This window comes from Triticum dicoccoides, chromosome 5A (genome assembly GCF_002162155.2).
Source record: "Triticum dicoccoides isolate Atlit2015 ecotype Zavitan chromosome 5A, WEW_v2.0, whole genome shotgun sequence".
NCBI classification, from domain to species: Eukaryota; Viridiplantae; Streptophyta; class Magnoliopsida; order Poales; family Poaceae; genus Triticum; species Triticum dicoccoides.
This window is the reverse complement of record NC_041388.1, coordinates 494,204,108-494,224,915: the sequence shown is the minus strand read 5'-3', so window position 1 is coordinate 494,224,915 and position 20,808 is coordinate 494,204,108.

The following is a 20,808-nucleotide window of genomic DNA, read 5'->3' as shown; positions in this document are numbered from 1 at the left end:
ACAAGATCTGCACGGCGAGCACCGCTAGCCATACATCGGAGGAAAGCTCTGGACGGTGATCACCGGTGGTGAGCACCAACTTCACCCCCCATCTGCGTCAATGACGGTAATGCCCTTTGTCCTCTCTGAAGCATCAATTTTCCTGCGATCGCATTCTATTTTATCATCGATTGTACGTTGCACACATTCGATTCAAGGTTAGACTTAGACTTTGGGATCTATTGAATCGATTCTGATAAGGGATTCGATGGTTTTCACATATACGGGGTACAAATTTCACTAGCACGAGGTGAATATATGAAAGTGCAACTATCCCTGGATGGTTTAGTAATTATTAATAACATATAGCTCATTGAATTAATACTATTTCAAGATGATCATTTCAGAAAGTTCAATGATTGGCATGGCATGGATTAGCAATGTGGACCCCTCAAAATGCTAAGGACACACATTGGCTCAAGCTTAAGACTACTTTTTCATTTTAGTGATCCAAGATCACATTGAATCCATAGGAAAAGCCAATACTATTAAAAGGGGACAAGGTGTTGCTTAATGACTTGCTTGCTCAAATGCTTAGTGATATGCTTCAAAAGCGCTCAACCACTTTATCATATCCACATATGTCCCAAACTAAAAGTCAAACTCAGCCCCATCGAAATGTTCTATCGGGCGCCACTGAGTTTACTTGACATAGCCACTGCCAGAAACTCTAATCAATTCGGTCTCACCGATAGGGATCTCGGTGTCACCGAGATGGGATTGCAAACTCTCTGTTTCCCTTTGTAACGTTTCGGTTCAACCGAGATGAGCGATCGGTCCCACCGAGTTCGCAATGCAAACTCTCTGTTTTCCTTTTGTAACGTTTTGGTCTCACCGAAATGAGCGATTCGGTCCCACCGAGTTTGCCTGACCAACTCTTTGGTTAGCCTATTACCAAATTCAGTCCCATCGAGTTTGTGTAATCGGTCTCACCGAGATTACGTTATGCCCTAACCCTAATAGAATCGGTTCCACCGAGTTGACATGTCGGTCCCACCGAAATGCCTAACGGTCACATTATGAACTGAATCGGTCTGACCGAGTTTTCTGATTCGGTCCCACCGAGTTTGGTAAATTGTGTGTAACAGTTAGATTTGTGGGGAAGCTATATATACCCCTCCACCCTTTCTTCATTAGTAAGGAGAGCCATCAGGACGATCCTACACTTCAGCATTCATTTTTTGGGAGAGAACCACATACTCATGTGTTGAGACCAAGATATTCCATTCCAACCACATGAATCTTGATCTCTAGCCTTCCTCAAGTTGCTTTTCACTCAAATCATCTTTCCACCAAATCCAAATCAGTGAGAGGGAGTTGAGTGTTCGGGAGACTATCATTTGAAGCACAAGAGCAAGGAGTTCATCATCAACACACCATCTATTACCTTTTGGAGAGTGGTGTCTCCTAGATTGGTTAGGTGTCACTTGGGAGCCTCTGACAAGATTGTGGAGTTGAACCAAGGAGTTTGTACGGGCAAGGAGATTGCCTACTTCATGAAGATCTACCCTAGCGAGGCAAGTCCTTCGTGGGTGATGGCCATGGTGGGATAGACAAGGTTGCTTCTTCGTGGACCCTTCGTGGGTGGAGCCCTCCGTGGACTTGCGCAACCGTTACCCTTCGTGGGTTGAAGTCTCCATCAACGTGGATGTACGATAGCACCACCTATCGAAACCACGCCAAAAATCTCCGTGTCTACATTGCGTTTGCTCCCTCCAAACTCCTCCCTTTACCTTTATATGCAAATGTTTTACATTCCGCTGTTATACTCTTAGACTTGCACATGTAGGTTGATTGCTTGACTTGTGCTAAGTTGCTAAAATCAGCCAAGACTTAAAATTGAGAAAAGGCTAGATTTTTTTTGGTCAAGTAGTCTAATCACCCCCCTCTAGACATACTTTCGACCCTACAAGTGGTATCAGAGCTTTGGTCTCCATTTTCCTTTATTTCCATAGCTTTTGGTGATCATAGCCTTGGTTTCACAACCTAGGTGAGTATGGCGTCTAGCGAGGGAAATTACCACCGTAGAGGTCCTTACTTTGATGGTACTAATTTTGCTAGTTGGAAGCATAAGATGAAAAATGCATATTCTTGGACATAACCCCGCCGTTTGGGCTATTGTGTATATTGGCTTGCAAGGTGAATTCTTTGATGGGAGAGAACCAAACTGTGAAGCCACCGCGGAAGAGTTGAAGATGTTGCAATACAATGCTCAAGCTTGCGATATCCTCTTCAACGTATTGTGCCCCGAAGAATTGAATAAAATCAGCCGTCTTGAGAATGCAAAGAAAATTTGGGATACTTTGATTGATATGCACGAAGGTACCGACTCCGTCAAGGAATCCAAATTGGATGTGCTTCAAAGTTAACTTGACAAGTTCAAAATGAAGGATGGTGAAGGTGTCGCTGAAATGTACTCTAGGCTTGCTCTCATCACAAATGAGATTTCCGTCTTAGGAAGTGAAGAGATGACCGATAGATTCATCAGCAAGAAGATCCTAAGAGCCTTGGATGGAAAATATGATACCGTGTGCACATTGATCCAAATGATGCCCAACTACAAAGATCTGAAACCAATGGAAGTCATTGGAAGAATTGTTGCTTATGAGATGTCACTCAAGGATAAGGAAGAGCTTCACAACAAGTCAAGTGGTGCTTACAAAGCCTCATGTGATGCTCCTACATCATCAAGTGAGAAACAAGCCTTCAATGAAGAATTGAGCCTAATGGTGAAGAACTTCAACAAGTTCTACAAGAGTAGAAGCAAGGAAAGAAGTTCCTAGTCAAGGTCCTACAATGACAAAAGATCTTCGAGTCGTGAACGTAATTGCTACAATTGTGGAAGACCCGGACACTACTCCAATGAGTGTACGGCTCCATACAAAAGAAGTGACCCTACAAGTGATGAAGATGATTTGTTAGGTGATGATGATCTACTTGTTGACAACTCTAGTGATGAAAACTATGATGAACTTGCTATTAATCATGCTAATCAAGATAAAACGAATGATGATGATAAGAAGGAAATTGAGCGTCTAACTAAAGAACTAAACACTCTTAAGTTAGCTCATGAAACTACCTTGGAAAATCATCGAGAGATTTTAAAGACTCATGAGAAGTTACGCTTTGAAAAGCTCAACCTTGAGCAAGAGCATGGGTTCTTAAAGGCCAGCAATGATGATCTTCGCAAGAATTTTTTTCTTACATTGCCAAGCATTTACTCTTGTCTACTTACATGCCACAAGTTAAATCTAGCAGCAAGAGTAAGAAATATTCTTCTTCTAGTAGTAACAACAATCATGTTAAATCCAATATTGTTGCTTCTACTAGTTCTCTTGATTCCACTAATGATTCTCTTAGCCAAGTTACACTTGAGCAAGAAAATAGCTTATTGAAGGGAATTATAGAGAAAGGTGTCTACAAGAGTCTTGCCGGAAGTAAGCAATTTGAGGAAATTGTACGCAAGCAAGGAAGGCACCGGAAGAATCAAGGTATTGGTTTTGAACGGAAGTTCAATGTCAACGGAGTTTAGTGGGAAGAAGATCAATACCCCAAGACGAAGTTTGTTCCTCAACAAGAGAAGTATGATCCTACTTCCTTCCAAGGCACACAAACTCAAAATGATCTTCCACCACAAGACCACAAGCAAAAAGGCAAGGACAAGCTTCAAGAGGAGATTGATGCATTTGAAGAAGCTCCCAAGGCCTTGGTCAAGTGGGTTCCCAAGACTACATCAAGTTCTACTTCATCAAGTGAGACTACAACTCCAAGGATTCCCATCAAGATGATGTGGATCCCAAAGAAGAAGAACTAGAGATTTCTTGAGGGTGACTCCGCCAACATACTTCACTCATATCACTTTGGCGAGAACGAGTGTAAACAACTTCCACATCTTGCACTAGTTCAAGGAGTCACAAACCCTCTTGTTGGTAAGACAAGGGACAAGGTAACCTAATGCTTTCATGGACATCATCTTGTGTGTACATCACTCTATGTCTATGGATATTTTTGTTTGTTCCTTGTGGGACTAACCCGTGTAGGTATTGAAAGTGCAACTCACTCCAATGGATTGCTCCAAATGATCTACATCAACATTGCGCATCCACATCTTCAACACCTACATGAAGTCATCATCGACAAAACCCAAGGTTAGTTCATCCCTTTAGGGGGATATCACATCTAGGGGGGAGCTTTACTCTAACAATTGAGCTAAAGCAACTCTAAAGGTGTGAGCACAACAATGCTTTATGTAAAAGTGGTAACCCCACTTGTGCTTAAACGATGAGTATGACCTACGACCAAATGTTCTCATTTGACTCCTAAGTCAATATACTCATATATAGATGACCTAGTCATCGCCAATTGCTTGATAGATGCTAGAGTGTTTGTGTATGCTTTGCCACATATTTCATTTGCCATTTTATTGTGTGAGAATGTTGATGCATATTTTATTCATTCGAGGACATCCACTTGTTGTTTTGATTGTTTGGCGTTTTCTCTTTTGCCAAGTGGATGGACAAGAATGCCTAAGAACCTCCTCTAGCTATCTATGCTTTTCTCGTCTCAAACTCTATTCATGCTACATCACAAAGTTTGACCAAGTCAGATTCGAACCACTCTGTGTGAGGAGCACTCGCAGTCCCCGATTCATCATAGACTTAAAATTCCAAAACCTCTCTGTGCATTTCGGTCTAACCGATCCATCCTTTTGGTCACACCGAGTTCACTGAGTTGATCTAGGTTTTCAATCTCGGTGCAACCGATTTGAAATTTTCGGTCACACCGAGTTGCAGTAACCGCTTGCGATTCCGCATCTCGGTGCCACCGAGTTGTTCCACTCGGTCACACCGACAAGGTCGGGATATATATACCGATGGGTTGAATTTAGGAAACTTCTCCAAAACTCTTCATCCCGCACGTGTCCTGCTCTGCCGTCTCGGGTCTCTGGATCGTCTCCTTGTCGCCAGCGACCTCCTGCCGCTGATCTCCATCGCCGTCAACGGGATTCTGCCCCGCCGTTGTCGCCATAGAGAACTCCTGCCGAACTAGGGTATGAGTTTGACTTTATGTGCTAATTCCTCATTCTGATTCTTAGCACATTGCTTTGCCATGATTCGCACCAAGTATGAAATCAATCTATCCAGAGAAAACTCCCTTTAGGTTTGGTTTGATTCAAAAATTTAGGGTTAGGTCTCCGCCGAACTCATCTCGGACCGACCGAGTTGTAGAAATCGGTCTCGCCGATTTGGCTTAGCCATTGCACATGGGCTTTTCGGTCTGACCAAAAATCGCAAATCGGTGCGACCGAGTTCGATTCTTTGTGAAACCCTAGCAATCTCGGAGCCACCAAATTGTGACTCGGTCTGACCGAGTTCTCTAGTTTAGACTCCAACAGTTGCTTCGATATCATCGAGTTTAACAAATCGGTAGCTCCGAAATGCTTTCCATGGAGAACTAAAACTAAGTTTTTGACTCATTTGTTGTGCAAAAACTATGCACTTTGTGATGCCCATCCATTCTACCTCATCTACATCTATTCACAGGGTTTGCTATCAGTTTTCATGCCAAGATGTCTGACCAGAGTGATAGCCAAAACAGATCGAAAGAAGTCCACATCACCCCCTGGACTTTCAGAAACCGGCTAATCCACCCCCTCAACTCTAAAACCAGTTAATTAACCCCCTGAATTCTCTAATACCAGCCAAAGCACCCCCTAATTCCAATGAAAGTGGTTTCTGCCGATGGTTTTGCTTGCGTGGCTCTCCATGGTTGCCAACTCGGCTTGGAGGAGGGGCGTGAAGTTTCACCCAATCCCCAATCCAAATTCCTAGTTCCTATATTCCTCCTCCCCTGTTCGTCGCCATGGACGCCAGCTGAAGCTTGCCCTTCCTTGTTCTATGCTCCTCTCCTTCCCTGCTAGTCGCCATGGCCGCCCCACCTCCCTAGTTCCTCTCTTCCCCCGATCCCCCATTCTCCCGGGACCTGAAAACGCCCTGGACAAGGACCAGATTCATATGTACTAAACTTTATGCCATTTCTGAATTCCATGCAATGTTTTGCTGCAACAACTGTTCACAGAGGATGGAGAGGGCAGAGCTTCTGCGAGAACTACTCATGAGCGGAGCTGGCATCGACCCTCTCCCGGCTTTCAATCAGGTCAACTAGCTGCAATTTTGAAACATCATATATCTACTTTCACTTTCTTTTGGAATTTTTTTACGAGTATGATGCGTCGTAGGTTCAGTTTGTGCTCTGTAGAAAACATTAGTTGTCTCAGAGACAAGGTCAGGTGTTCCCCATCGATCGATCTTGGCTACAAACTGCAAAGATAAAAGGCGAGAAGTGCTTTAACTTGCATGAATTATGTATGATACTGACAACATTGGCAAGGTGTTAAACAGTTTCATCAAATTGTTCCTCATCCTAATAGACCAAGATTTGGCACTGCCCCAAACTGAAGCATGCTCGGAGCATTAGTACTTGCAGGAAAACAACACAGGGCCCAAATGGTGTACATTATACTTTTTGTAAGCATGTATTGATGCTCTAAGAAGACAAAATTCGGTTTAGTTGAGAATTAGTATGCGTAAAAAGTCAGCTTTTCTTGCTTCTACAGTTGTCTCAGTTTAGATGAGCAGAGAGAATTCAGAGAAAACAACTTTTTTACTAAATGTACTTTTGAGTCTGCAATGTGTTGCATATGGACACATATATGTAATCGGAATGCAATCTTTTATTACACAGAAATAGAGCACCTCAAACCCAGCTCCAAACCCCTCTCTGATCTTTCAAAAAAACGACTTTAACACACAAGCACGGGAGTCATCGGAAGCTTGGGACTGACCTGCTCGTTGTGGCACCGCCTCCCGTCAAACGCCGATCATAGCATCTTGTCGCCACGTTGTCAAAAGGAAAGAAGCGGGATGAGGCCTAAACAATAGGAGGAGCAGTTAAGTCCGAGACCCACACCACCAAGCCGAGCTGGCAATCGCGGAGAGCCACACAAGCAAAACCATCGGGAGAAACCACTTCAATCGGGATTAGGGGGTGCTTTGGCTGTTATTAGAGACTTCAGGGGGTTAATTAACTGGTTTTAGAGCAGGCGGTGGATTAGCTGGTTTCTGAAAGTCTAGGGGGTGATGTGGACTTCTTTCAAAACAGATCTGAAGAGCAAATGCAATTGAGTGAGGGCACTAGTCCCTCAAGCACCTCAGATGATGGCAGCAGGAACACTCCTAGTAACTTGCCTAAGGCAGCCACTAGAACAAGGAAAAAGAAAACCTCAGACTCTGAAGATGAGGACTATGTGGCTATTGAGGAGGAAGTTAGCTCCAAAAAGAAGGTGCTGAAGAAAGAGTATGGAACTGCTGCAACAACTAAGCCAGGGTTGAATAAGAAGGCACCTGCAAAAAGGATGCCAATGTCTAAGGCCAGGGCCTCAACTGCTGAAACCTCTAAGCCAACTAGAGAGGCTGCTGGAGAGGGAAAGACGAGGAATATGGCTGGAAAAAAGCTCGAAGCTCGTGAGCTAAACGAGTAGCTCGTGACTCGGCTCGAATTGACTCGAACTCGAAGAATAACGAGCCGAGCTTTAGTTTAAGATCGTTTACATACCAAGTTAAACGAGCCGATCTCACGAGTACTCGGGTAACTTGTTAAGCTCGGTAAAAAAAGGTTTTTAGGGGTAGTAAAATACAACCACTAAACACCTTGCATCCCAGCACAAGGCCTAGCCGCTCAAGGCCGAGCCACCCAGGATACTCACACGTACAAGACCACATATGCACATGCTAAATTCTCAGTTAATCTTTTTATCGTATTTGTAAGGTCTAATGTTCATATCTTTAATGAGCTTAACAAGCTAAACGAGCCAGCTCGCGAGTTATACGAGTCGAGCCAATCTTGGATTTGAGCTTGTTATAGTAACGAGTCGAGTCGAGCTAGCTCGTTAATGGAACGAGCTTTAGCGAGTCGAGTCGAGCTGGCTCGACTCGGCTCGAATTCCACCCCTATATACAACCACTAAACACCTTGTGTCCCAGCACAAGGCCCAGCCGCTCAAGGCCGAGCCACCTAGGAGACTCACACGTACAATACCACATATGCACATGCTAAATTCTCAATTAATATTTTTCTCGTATTTGTATGGTCTAATGTTCATATCTTTAACGAGCTTAACAAGCTAAACGAGCCAACTCACGAGTTATACGAGTCGAGCCAATCTTGGATTTGAGCTCGTTATAGTAACGAGTCGAGTCGAGCTAGCTCGTTAATGGAATGAGCTTTAGCGAGTCGAGTCGAGCTGGCTCGACTCGGCTCGAATTCCACCCCTAAAGAGGAAGGAGAGGGTCAAGAAGACCACTGCCAGAGTCCTTGGTAGATCCTCCATAATGAGAGAGCCAGAAGAAGAGGAAGAGGATGCTGCACCAGCACCCAAGTCCTAGAAGCTCATGGGAGATGCAATCAGGTCAGGGGCTGCTCCATCAAAGCCCAAAACTGCTCCCAAGGCTGTTGCTCAAGCTCAAAAGCCCTCTAAGCCCAAGAGAAGCACCAGGAATATCCCTGCTGAAGAAAAGAACAAGGCCCCAATGCCTGAAGTTGAAGAAGATGCAGAAGCCCAAGTGCTGAGAAAACTAAAACCAAAGATTCTAGAACACAATGACACTCATCCAGTGGCTGGGAACATGAACATCAGGAAGGATGCATGATTGAGACTTTGGAGACAGTCTGACCCCTATGCTGTGAGGAGGAGGACTGCAGTGGACTATAGGTTGCACACCAAGGAACAGAGGATTTCTATGAGACCATTCTGCTTGACAAGAAGCCAATTGTATGTGATATGAATTGGGTTGATTGGGAATTCATTGATGAGAATGAAGACTTTTTCCCAGGTGTACATGAAAGCTTCAAAGCTTGTGGAGTTGATGAGTTTGTGGGTTAAAAGTTCGACCAAATGGAATGATGAACTCGTTATGCAGTTCTACTCCACTGCTCATTTCTACTCAGATGGCAGAATAGTGTGGATGTCTGAAGGTACGAGGTACCAATCAACTGTTGATGAGTGGGCAAAGTTGATCAATGCCCCATAGGAACATGAGGATGATTTGGATGTGTATGCCAAGAAGAAGAAGCACCACAACTCAATGGCAAATATGTACAAGGAGATCCCTGATAAAGCTTTGGAGACACACAAGCTTGGATCTGTGCATTATCTACTGTCTGGTCTGCCTACAATCAACACTATCCCGAGGCATACTCTGTTACCCAAATCTGGAGATCACAAAATTATAAGAGGACATTCAATTAACCTGCTGCAAATATTTGATGTTCCTCAAAAATTCAAGGTCATGAGTCTGATTGTTGAGACAATTAAGAGGAGTGCAGCAGATCAGAAAAGATCTTGCTGGTATGCTCCACCCATTCAGGTGCTCATCAACTCCAAGATGGGTATAAGCACTTACCTGTTGGACAAGGAGCACTTACTTTTGCACCTAGAATTTGAGGATAACGTAGTTGTGATGAATGAGAATGAACCTTCATCAGCACAAGCATAAGAGAAGAGAGCTAAGACAAAGGCAGAAAAGGCTGCAAGGATGCCAAGTGCCGAGGAAGCATCTCATGTGTTCTTAAAGAGCAAACAAGATGAATTGGATTATCTTATACAAGCAACATTGAGGATTGAGAAGGGCTTGGACACCCTGACTCAGAATCAAGAGAGCTTGGAAAGGATTGTTGAGACAAAATTCTATGATCTTGACCTCAAGGTGACTGAGATACAGACTGCAGTCGAGCAGCTCCAGGAGGTAGCTGAGGAGAAGAGAGGGAAGGCAACTACGGATGCTTTTCAGTGAGTGCCAAGGAGTCAGAGGTCAGCTGCAGTGCCAGTATCAGATACAAGAGCTACTACTTCATCTGCACCAGCAACGGCTTCAGTACCACCTCCAGCACCTGCTCCACTAGCTCCAACATCATCCACTGATGCATTCGTCCTTGGAGTTATATCTACACCACCTCCCAAGGACCAAGCCCGAGAGACGCATAGCACTATGCATTTTCGAACTTTTTGGTAACTTGTTGCCAAAAGGGAAGAAATGTACAGATCATAGGCTGAGAGAGAGAGAGAGAGAGTTGCTTTGCTGCTTTGTCTCTCTTGCTTTCTTGCCTTCTAGTTGAACTTGTGTGTGTGCTCGTTTGATACTTTATGTCTGTGTGAGATACTTGTATGATCATGTGTTTGATCATACCATACTTTAATGTTTGCTTGGATGACATTATCTTTTATATCCTTATATGATCATTCACTTTGCTTGGTGATGAGTGCATGATGTAATTCATATCATTTTGAGCGCTCCACCAAGATGTATGTGACATGGAAGAGTGACCCATGATCCTAATTGATTGTGCATTTGCATTCAAAAGAAAATCTTAAATAGTGCACAAATTTAGGGGGACCTCCTTCTTATCACATACTTCTCAAAGCAACGATGTATTTAAATCTTATTATCATTTGTCGAAGCTTTGATCTATATGTTGTCAATTACCAAAAGGGGGGGGGGGTCGAAAGTGAAACTATCCCTAGCTAGTTTTGGTAATTATTAACAACATATAGCTCATTGAACTAATACTATTTAAAGATGATCATTTCAGAAAGTTCAATGATTGGCATGGCATGGATTAGGAATGTGGAACCCTCAAAATGCTAAGGACACACATTGGCTCAAGCTCAAGACTCTACTTTTTCATTTTAGTGATCCAAGATCACATTGAGTCCATAGGAAAAGCCAATACTATTAAAAGGGGATGAGGTGTTGCTTAATGGCTTGCTTGCTCAAAATGCTTAGTGATATGCTTCAAAAATGCTCAACCACTTTATAATATCCACATATGTCCCAAACCAAATGTCAAACTTGGCCCCACCAAAATGTTCTATCCGGCGCCATCGAGTTTACTTGACATAGCCACTGCCAGAAACCCTAATCAATTCGGTCTCATCGATAGGGATCTCGGTGTCACCGAGATGGGATTGCAAACTCTCTGTTTCCCTTTGTAACGTTTCGGTTCAACCGAGATGAGCTATCGGTCCCACCGAGTTCGTAATGCAAACTCTCTGTTTCCCTTTCGTAACGTTTTGGTCTCACCAAAATGAGCGATTCGGTCCCACCGAGTTTGCCTGACCAACTCTCTAGTTAGCCTATTACCAAAATCGGTCCCACTGAGTTTGTGTAATCGGTATCACCGAGATTACGTTATGCCCTAACCCTAATAGAATCGATTCCACCGAGTTGACATGTCGGTCCCACCGAAATGCCTAATGGTCACATTATGAACTGAATTGGTCTGACCGAGTTTTCTGATTCGGTCCCACCGAGTTTGGTAAATTGTGTGTAACGATTAGATTTTGTGTGGAGGCTATATATACCCCTCCACCCCTCCTTCATTAGTAAGGAAAGCCATCAGAAGGTGCCTACACTTCAGCATTCATTTTCTGAGAGAGAACCACCTACTCATGTGTTGAGACCAAGATATTCCATTCCAACCACATGAATCTTGATCTCTAGCCTTACCCAAGTTGTTTTCCACTCAAATCATCTTTCCACCAAATCCAAATTAGTGAGAGAGAGTTGAGTGTTGGGGATACTATCATTTGAAGCACAAGAGCAAGGAGTTCATCATCAACACACCATCTATTACCTTTTGGAGAGTGGTGTCTCCTAGATTGGTTAGGTGTCACTTGGGAGCCTCCGACAAGATTGTGGAATTGAACCAAGGAGTTTGTACGGGCAAGGAGATCGCCTACTTCGTGAAGATCTACCCTAGTGAGGAAAGTCCTTCGTGGGCGATGGACATGGTGGGATAGACAAGGTTGCTTCTTCGTGGACCCTTCATGGGTGGAGCCCTCCGTGGACTCGCACAACCGTTACCCTTCGTGGGTTGAAGTCTCCATCAACATGGATGTACGATAGCACCACCTATTGAAACCACGCCAAAAATCTTCGTGTCTACATTGCGTTTTCTCCCTCCAAACTCCTCCCTTTACCTTCATATGCAAATGTTTGACATTCCGCTGCTATACTCTTAGACTTGCATGTGTAGGTTGATTGCTTGACTTGTGCTAAGTTGCTAAAATCTGCCAAGACTTAAAATTGGGAAAAGGCTAGATTTTTATTTGGCCAAGTAGGTTGATTACTTCACGAGGATTTTTTATGGAATAAATAAGAATTATTGGAGCGAATAACTACCGAAGGTGGGCCGAGGAGGGCACAACCCACCTGGGCGCGCCAGGGAGCCCAGGCGCGCCCTGGTGGGTTGTGCCCTCCTCGGCCCACCTCCGGTGCCCATCTTCTGGTATGCAAGTCATTTTGACCTAGAAAAAAATAAGGAGAGGACTTTCAGGACGGAGCGCCGCCGTCTCGAGGCGAAACTTGGGCAGGAGCACTTTTGCCCTCCGGCTGAGCGATTCCGCCGGGGGAACTTCCCTCCCGGAGGGGAAAATCATCGTAATCATCATCACCAAAAACCCTCTCATCTTGGGGAGGCCAATCTTCATCAACATCTTCACCAGCACCATCTCCTATCAAACCCTAGTTCATCTCTTGTGTTCAATCTTTGTACCGGAACCTCAGATTGGTACCTCTGGGTGACTAGTAGTGTTGATTACATCTTGTAGTTGATCACTATATGGTTTACTTGGTGGAATATTATATGTTCAGATCCATTATGCTATTTAATACCCCTCTGATCATGAACATGTTTATCACTTGTGAGTAGTTACTTTTTATCTTGAGGTCACGGGAGAAGTCATGTTGCAAGTAATCATGTGAACTTGATATGTGTTAGATATTTTGATAATATGCATGTTGTGATTCCCTTAGTTGGTGTCATGTGAATGTCGACTACATGACACTTCACCATATTTGGGCCTAAGGGAATGCATTGTGGAGTCGTTATTAGATGATGGGTTGCTAGAGTGACAGAAGCTTAAACACTAGTTTATGCGCTACTTTGTAAGGGACCGATTTGGATCCAAAAGTTTAATGCTATGGTTAGATTATATCTTAATACTTTTCTCATAGTTGACGATGCTTGCGAGGGGGTTAATCATAAGTAGGAGGTTTGTTCAAGTAAGAACATCACCTAAGCACCGATCCACCCACATATCAAATTTTCAAAGTAGTGAACACAAATCAAGCCAACATGGTGAAAGTGACTAGATGAAATTCCCGTGTGCCCTCAAGAACACTTTGCTTATTATAAGAAACCATTTAGCCTGTCCTTGCCACAAAAGGATTGGGCTATCTTGCTGCATATTATTTTCCGTTACCATTACGTGCTCGTTACAAATTATCCTACTACCAAATTATCGGTTACTTACAATTTCAGCTCTTGCAGACATTACCTTGCCGAAAACCACTTGTCATTTCCTTCTGCTCCTTGTTGGGTTCGACACTCTTACTTATCTAAAGGACTACGATTGATCCCCAGTACTTGTGGGTCATCAAGGATCTTTTCTGGCACCGTTGCCAGGGTGTGAAGCGCTCTTGGTAAGTGAAAATTGGTAAGGAAAATTATTACTACGTGCTGAAATTTACTGTCACTTGTTACTATGGAAAACAATCCTTTGAGGGGTTTGTTCGGGGTATCTTCACCTCGACCGGAACCACAATTACTCACCCCTCAACCTACTACACCTACTGAAAATGTTGGTTATGAAATTCCTTCGGGTATGATAGAACAACTACTAGCTAATCCTTATGCAGGAGATGGAACCAAACATCCTGATATGCACTTGATATATATGGAACAAATTTGTGGATTATTTAAGCTTGCAGGTTTACCCTGAGATTAAGCTAAGAAGAAGGTTTTCCCTTTATCTTTCAAGGGAAAAACATTGGCATGGCATGGTATGGCATGATATTGGATCTTGGAATTGGAATCGATTGAAATAGGAGTTTCACCAAAAAAAATATCCTATGCATCTAGTTCATCATGGTCGAAATTACATATATATTTTTTGGCCCCGTGAAGGAGAAAGTATCGCTCTAGAATGGGAGAGGCTTAAGTCAATGTTATATTCATGCCCCAATCATGAGCTCTCAAGACAAATTATCATTCATAATTTTTATGCTCGAGTTTCTCATGATGATCGATCCATGCTTGATACTTCTTGTACTGGTTCCTTTATGAAGAAGACTATTGATTTCCGGTGGGATCTTTTAGAAAGAATTAAATGCAAATCTAAAGATTGGGAGCTTGACGAAGGTAAAGAGTCAGGTATTAAGCTTAAGTTTGATTGTGTTAAATATTTTATGAATACCGATGCTTTTCAAAAGTTTAGCACTAAATATGGACTTGGTTCTGAGATAGTAGCCTCTTTTTTTGTATATTTTGCTACTCATGTTGATCTCCCTAAAGAGAAGTGTTTTAAATATCATTCCCCTATTAAAGAAGAAATTAAAGAACTGGTAGTTGCTAAAGAAGAAACTATCATCTACAATGTTGATCAAGTTGTTCCTATTGCTTACATCAAGAAACCACCTTTTCCTGTTAAGATAAAAGAACATGCTAAGGTTGCAACTGTGGTCCGTAGAAGTAATATCAAAGTACCTAAACCCCCTGAGCAAATCAAAGTAGAACCTAGTGTTGCTATGCTTAAGGATTTCTTGGTCGATAATATTGATGGGCATATTATTTACTTCGTTGGTGAAGCTGCTAGAATTGCCAAACTTGATGGGAAAGATAAATATTGACCCGTTGTTGGCATGCCCGTTGTCTCAGTTAAAATAGGAGATCACTGTTATCATGGTTTATGCGACATAGGTGCTAGCGTGAGTGCTATTCCTTTTACCTTATATCAAGAAATTATGAATGACATAGCACCCGCTGAAATAGAAGACATTGGTGTTACTATTAAACCTGCTAACAGAGACACCATCACACCACTTGGGATTATTAGAGATGTTGAAGTCTTGTGTGGGAAAATAAAATACCCTACTGATTTTCTTGTTCTTGGTTCCCCAAAGGATGACTTTTGTCCCATTATCTTTGGTAGACCTTTCTTGAACACCGTTAATGCTAAAATAGATTGTGAGAAATAAATTGTGGGTGTTAGCTTTGGTGATGAGTCTCATGAGTTCAAATTTTCCAAGTTTAGTAGAAAACCTCATAAAAAGGATTGCCTAGTAAGTATGAATTAATTGGTCTTGCTTCCATTGTTGTATCGCCTACTTATCATTTAGAACAATATCTGCTAGACCATGAAAATGATTTGCATACGCACGAAAGAAATGAAATAGATATAATCTTGTTTGAACAACAACCTCCGCTTAAGCACAATTTGCCTATTGAAACTCTAAGAGGTCCTCCTCCACCTAAAGGTGATCCTGTGTTTGAATTAAAACAGTTACCTGATACTTTGAAATGTGCTTATCTAGATGAGAAAAAGATTTATTCTGTTATTATTAGTGCTAACCTTTCAGAACATGAAGAAGAAAGATTATTGAAAGTTCTAAGGAAGCACCGAGCTGCTATTGGATATACTCTTGATGATCTTAAGGGCATCGGTCCCACTCTATATCAGCACAAGATTAATATGGAACCTGATGCTAAACCCGTTGTTGATCACCAATGTCAGTTAAATCAGAAGATGAAAGAAGTGGTAAGAATGGAAATATTAAAACTTTTGGAAGCAGGTATAATCTATCCTATAGCTGATAGTAAATGGGTAAGTCCTATTGTAAGGGCATATTTCTCCCTAAGTGGTTTTGGTGATTGATGACAATGCATTTGCGGACTAATCGTTTGCATTGAGCATTTCAGAGATCTCATGTCTAGGCACAAGACGATTCGGTGCCCCTCGGAGCCTATCGAAGACGGCGTTTCTCTATGTTTCTTTTTGGTGGATTTGAGTCGTAGGAAAGCCGTACTATTAAAAGGGGGTATGCTTCGAAAAGGTTAGGGTGGAATCAACAAGTACACATCTGTTCCTTTGCACCACCTTTCCTTCGCTTCTTGGGAGCACCGGTCGTTTACCTTGTCGTTGCAAAGATGAAGGCTTCCAAGTGCTACTGTTCTATGGCATGCGGTAGTACTACTCAAGGGAGCAGTAGTACCGCAGTGGCCCACGGTAGTACCGCCTGCTGCAGCGGTAGTACCGCTCCTAGAACGCGGTAGTACCGTGGCCTCTAGCCCAGAACGGTGACATGCGCGGAAGTAGAGGCGGAAGTAATTTTTTACTTCCGCACCCTACACGGTAGTACCGCTCCCTGTGACCTGTAGTACCGTGCCGGATTTTTGCACAGACCGAAACTCAACGGAAGTAGCCATGGATGTAATTTTATTAGTCCGTGTCTTCCCAGCCCAGATGGAACCCTGCCTTGCGGTAGTACCGCAAGGGCGCGCGGTAGTACCGCTCCGGCGGTTCTACCGCTTGTTGCTTAACGCAACAGGGCATCGTCTGGCCCCTGCCGCACAAGTGGTAGTACCGCACCGCCCAACGGTAGTACCGCATGTCATTGCGGTAGTACCGTGGGTATGTGCGGTAGTACCGCATGTCGCGGGCTGAACAAGTGGGTAACGGTTGGATCCTTCCTCCCACTATAAAAGAGGGGTCTTCTTCCCCAAGTTGACCACCTCTTTCCTCCCTAAGCTCCATTGTTGCTCAAAGCTCCATTTTCGCCTGATCTCTCTCCCTAGACAATCAAACTTCTTGATTTTCTAGGGATTGGTTGAGAAGGCCCTGATGAAGCTATGTACCTAGGGTAGGGTCATGGACCTGTCCAGCATACCCTCCCCGAGGACATATTTACAAAGAATCAGAAGCAGTCGAAGAGAAAACATCATCCACTCGACCATGAAGATGTGCTCACTCGACTTCCTTGAAGACACTCGACCACCTTGAAGACACTCGACCACCAGAAGACGAGAAGCCCTCCACTCTGCAACGGTCGTGACTTAAACCATAGCATTATGGGCATTTATAACACTTTATTGTAGACGTTACCAGTAACGCCCCACCTTTGTGAACATTGAACCCTGTGTAACGGAGGGGAGCTGGGGTCCTGGCGAACTCTATATAAGCCACCCCCCTCCTCTGGGACAAGGGTACGCACTTTTGTAAACACACACACACATATAATTCAGTCGACCGCCTCAGGGCACCGAGACGTAGGGCTGTTACTTCCTCCGAGAAGGGCCTGAACTCGTAAAACTCGTGTGTACAACTACTCCATAGCTAGGATCTTGCCTCCTCATACCTACCCCCATTCTATTGTCAGTCTTAGATCCATGACAGTTGGCGCCCACCATGGGGCAGGTGTCTTAGCGACTTATTGGAGAAGTTGCAATTTTTCTGATCCCCATCATCATGGTTCCAGGCAGAGGTTTGGCTGAGGGCCGCGAGATCCGTCTCGGCGCGCTCGTGTTTGTCGCCGACGACTCTGCTTGGCTTCAGGAGGCACCACTCGACGTTGATGCGCTCCCCGCCCGCGGGGCGACGCACTTTCACGCGTGCGTCCGCGGCATCCTCCCGTGGCAACCGTCGACCCAGTACCAGTCGACTCCTACGGCTTTCCCCCTCCCTGTGACCCGTCGGAACAAGCGCACCGGCTGGTCGAGAGTTCAACGGTGGGTGAAGCATGCGGTGGCCCGCCAGTCGGCCACCCCTCAAGTCGCGGCGCTCGAGCCCGACGAGTCTCTCTATGGCCTGTTCGATCTGTCGACTGGCTCCGTAGAGACTGCATCTGAGTGCGGCAGCAATGACTCGGCAGCGGAAGTCCTGATGGTCAATGGACCACGCAGTCCTCCTGGCTTCGATCGTGAAGACGGAGGTGACGGGAACAGCGATCCGTCACGCATTCACGAGGAGTACCGCCCCGAGCCTCTCTTCTCGTAGCAGAGAGAAGAACTTCGTCGCCAAAACATGGATGCCCTGCATACTCCTATAGTTGGAGAAACGCCCGAGGCCCAGGCCTTGGAACAGGCTCGCTTGGCCAATCTGGCTGAGCGCACTCGGCTGGAGAACCTACAGCGCACACTCGATGATCGCGCTCGTCAACGTGCTCCTGAGTCCAGCCGACGCCAACTTTTTCCACCTCCGGCTCAGGTATACCAGACACCGATCCAAAACCTAGCAGCTGCTACCCGGATAGCAGAGTCGATTCAACCTTCCCAGTTAGAAGCCGGCCGAGGTCTGGCGCAGATCATGGCCCTGCTCCGGGCGGCAGGAGAGCAGAATACGACCATGTCTTAGTCGCGGGATAGGATCCATAGTAGATCTGTGGTCGCAGATATGGTCTAGTCGGCCCATAGCCCGAGATCGCCCCCGAGGCGTGAGGGACGTGGAGAGCGGCGTGATCAGTACAGAAACCAGGAGCAGTATGATTGTCGAGCCGATAGCGATGGTCGCCGTCGAGTGCCCACGCCTCCTCCAAGGAGTGGGTCGTATGTGCCGCGGCCACATGAGGACAGGCGCCCTAACAGCGTCGGAAGAGGTATTCCAGTCGACCCCAGGGAGCCAGGCTTTGATGCGAGATCTATTCTCGTACAAGGCTTGGTCGACATAAACAGACCTCACCGAGATGGCCATGATAGAGGCCCGCAAACCAGCAACAGGGTGCATGTCTCTGGCCCAGAGTGCTTCAGCAGAGCTATCAGAGCTGCAGTGATTCCCCCCAACTTCAGGTTGGCGACTGGAGTCAGTAAGTTCACCAGAGAGTCCAAGCCTGACACCTGGCTCGAAGACTACAGAGTGGCTGTCCAGATTGGTGGCGGCAATGATGAGGTGGCCATGAAACACCTTCCTCTGATGTTGGAGGGCTCGGCTAGGGCGTGGCTGAATCAGTTGGCGCCGGGCAGCATCTATACTTGGGAAGATCTCGCCCGAGTGTTTGTCAGAATGTTTGAGGGTACTTGCAAGCGGCCAACAGGTTTGACAGAATTACAGTGTTGCATCCAGAAACCGAATGAAACTTTGAGAGATTATATCCAGAGGTGGATCACCCTGCACCACACGGTGGAAGATGTATCTGATCATCAGGCAATTTGTGCTTTCAAGGAAGGCGTCAGGTACCGGGAGTTGAATCTGAAATTCGGTCGGACAGGGAACATGACTTTGACTCGGATGATGGAAATCGCCACCAAGTATGCCAATGGTGAAGAGGAGGAGCGACTGCGGAGCGGCAAGCACAAAGCAGTCGCCCACGAAGCCGGAGGAGGAAACTCCAGTCGGAAACAAAAACGCAAGGCCGAACCAGCTGCTCCGGGTGAGGCCTTGGATGTGGTTCAAGGAAAGTTCAAGGGGAAGCCCAAAGGGCCGTGGAACCCCAAGAAAGTAAAAGATCAAGATGGAAATGACGTGTTGGATCTGCCGTGCCATATCCACACCAAAAAAGACGAAGAAGGTAATTTCATTTACCCGAAACATACCACTCGACAGTGTTGGCTCCTGATCCAGCAGTTCCGAGAGAAACAGCCCAAGGAAAAGGAGAAGGAGGCAGACAAGGCTGAGAGTGAAGGGGAAGATGATGATGGTTATCCTCACGTGAATTCCACTCTGATGATTTTTGCTGATGTTGAAAACAAGAGTCGATTGAAAGTCATCAACAGAGAAGTGAACATGGTCGCTCCGGCAACACCCAATTACTTGAAATGGTCGCAGACTGCCATTACGTTCGACCGGTCTGATCACCCAGTGCACATCGCCACCCCTGGGAGGCAAGCGCTGGTGGTCGACCCGGTGGTCAAAGGCACTCGACTAACAAAGGTCCCGATGGACGGTGGCAGTGGCCTGAACATTCTGTACGTAGAAACGTTGAAAGGAATGGGCATTCCGATGTCCAGACTCAGTGAAAGCCATATGAGTTTCCATGGGGTCATCCCAGGCAAGAAGGCTGCGTCCCTCGGTCAGATTGCACTCGACGTGGTTTTCGGTGATGCCAAAAATTACCGCAAAGAAAAGTTGACGTTTGAAGTCGTGGATTTTCAGAGTGCGTACATGCAATTCTGGGCAGGCCAGCTTATGCACGATTCATGGCTCGACCTTGTTATGTGTACCTCAAACTGAAGATGCCTGGTCCCAGAGGAGTGATCACTATCTCTGGTAATCGGAAAAAGGCGGAAGAGTGTTTCCAGAAGGGCTCAAAGATCGCCGATGCCCAGATGGCCGTGGCAGAATTGCAAGAATACCAGAAAAATGCAGACCCAGGTGACTTGTTGCGAGCCAAGAAGCCAGCCACGGATTCAGCATTCCAGTCGTCTGGCGAGACGAAGTCTGTTCACATTCACCCGATGGACCCCAATGCAGCTCCGACCCACATTTCGACCACACTCGACTCCAAATAGGAAGAAGCGCTCATCCAGTTCCTCCCTGAGAACTGGGACATCTTTGCATGGAAGCCTTCTAACATGCCAGGTGTTCCCAGGGGACTGGCTGAGCATCGTTTGCGAGTCGACCCGAAAGTGGAACCAGTCAAAGAGCATCTTCGATGGTCCGCCGTCCAGAAAAGAAAAGCAATCGGCAAAGAGGTGGCTCGGCTTTTGGCAGCTGAGTTTATCTGATAGATTTACCACTCCGAGTGGTTAGCCAATGTTGTCATGGTCCCAAAGAAAGATGACTCACTCCGCATGTGCATCGATTTCAAGCATATCAATCGGGCCTGCCCAAAAGATCAGTTCCCTCTCCCTCGCATCGATCAGATAGTCGACTCGACTGCTGGGTGCTAGTGTTTGTCCTTTTTGGATGGCTACTCCGGGTACCAATAGATCCGTCTGTAC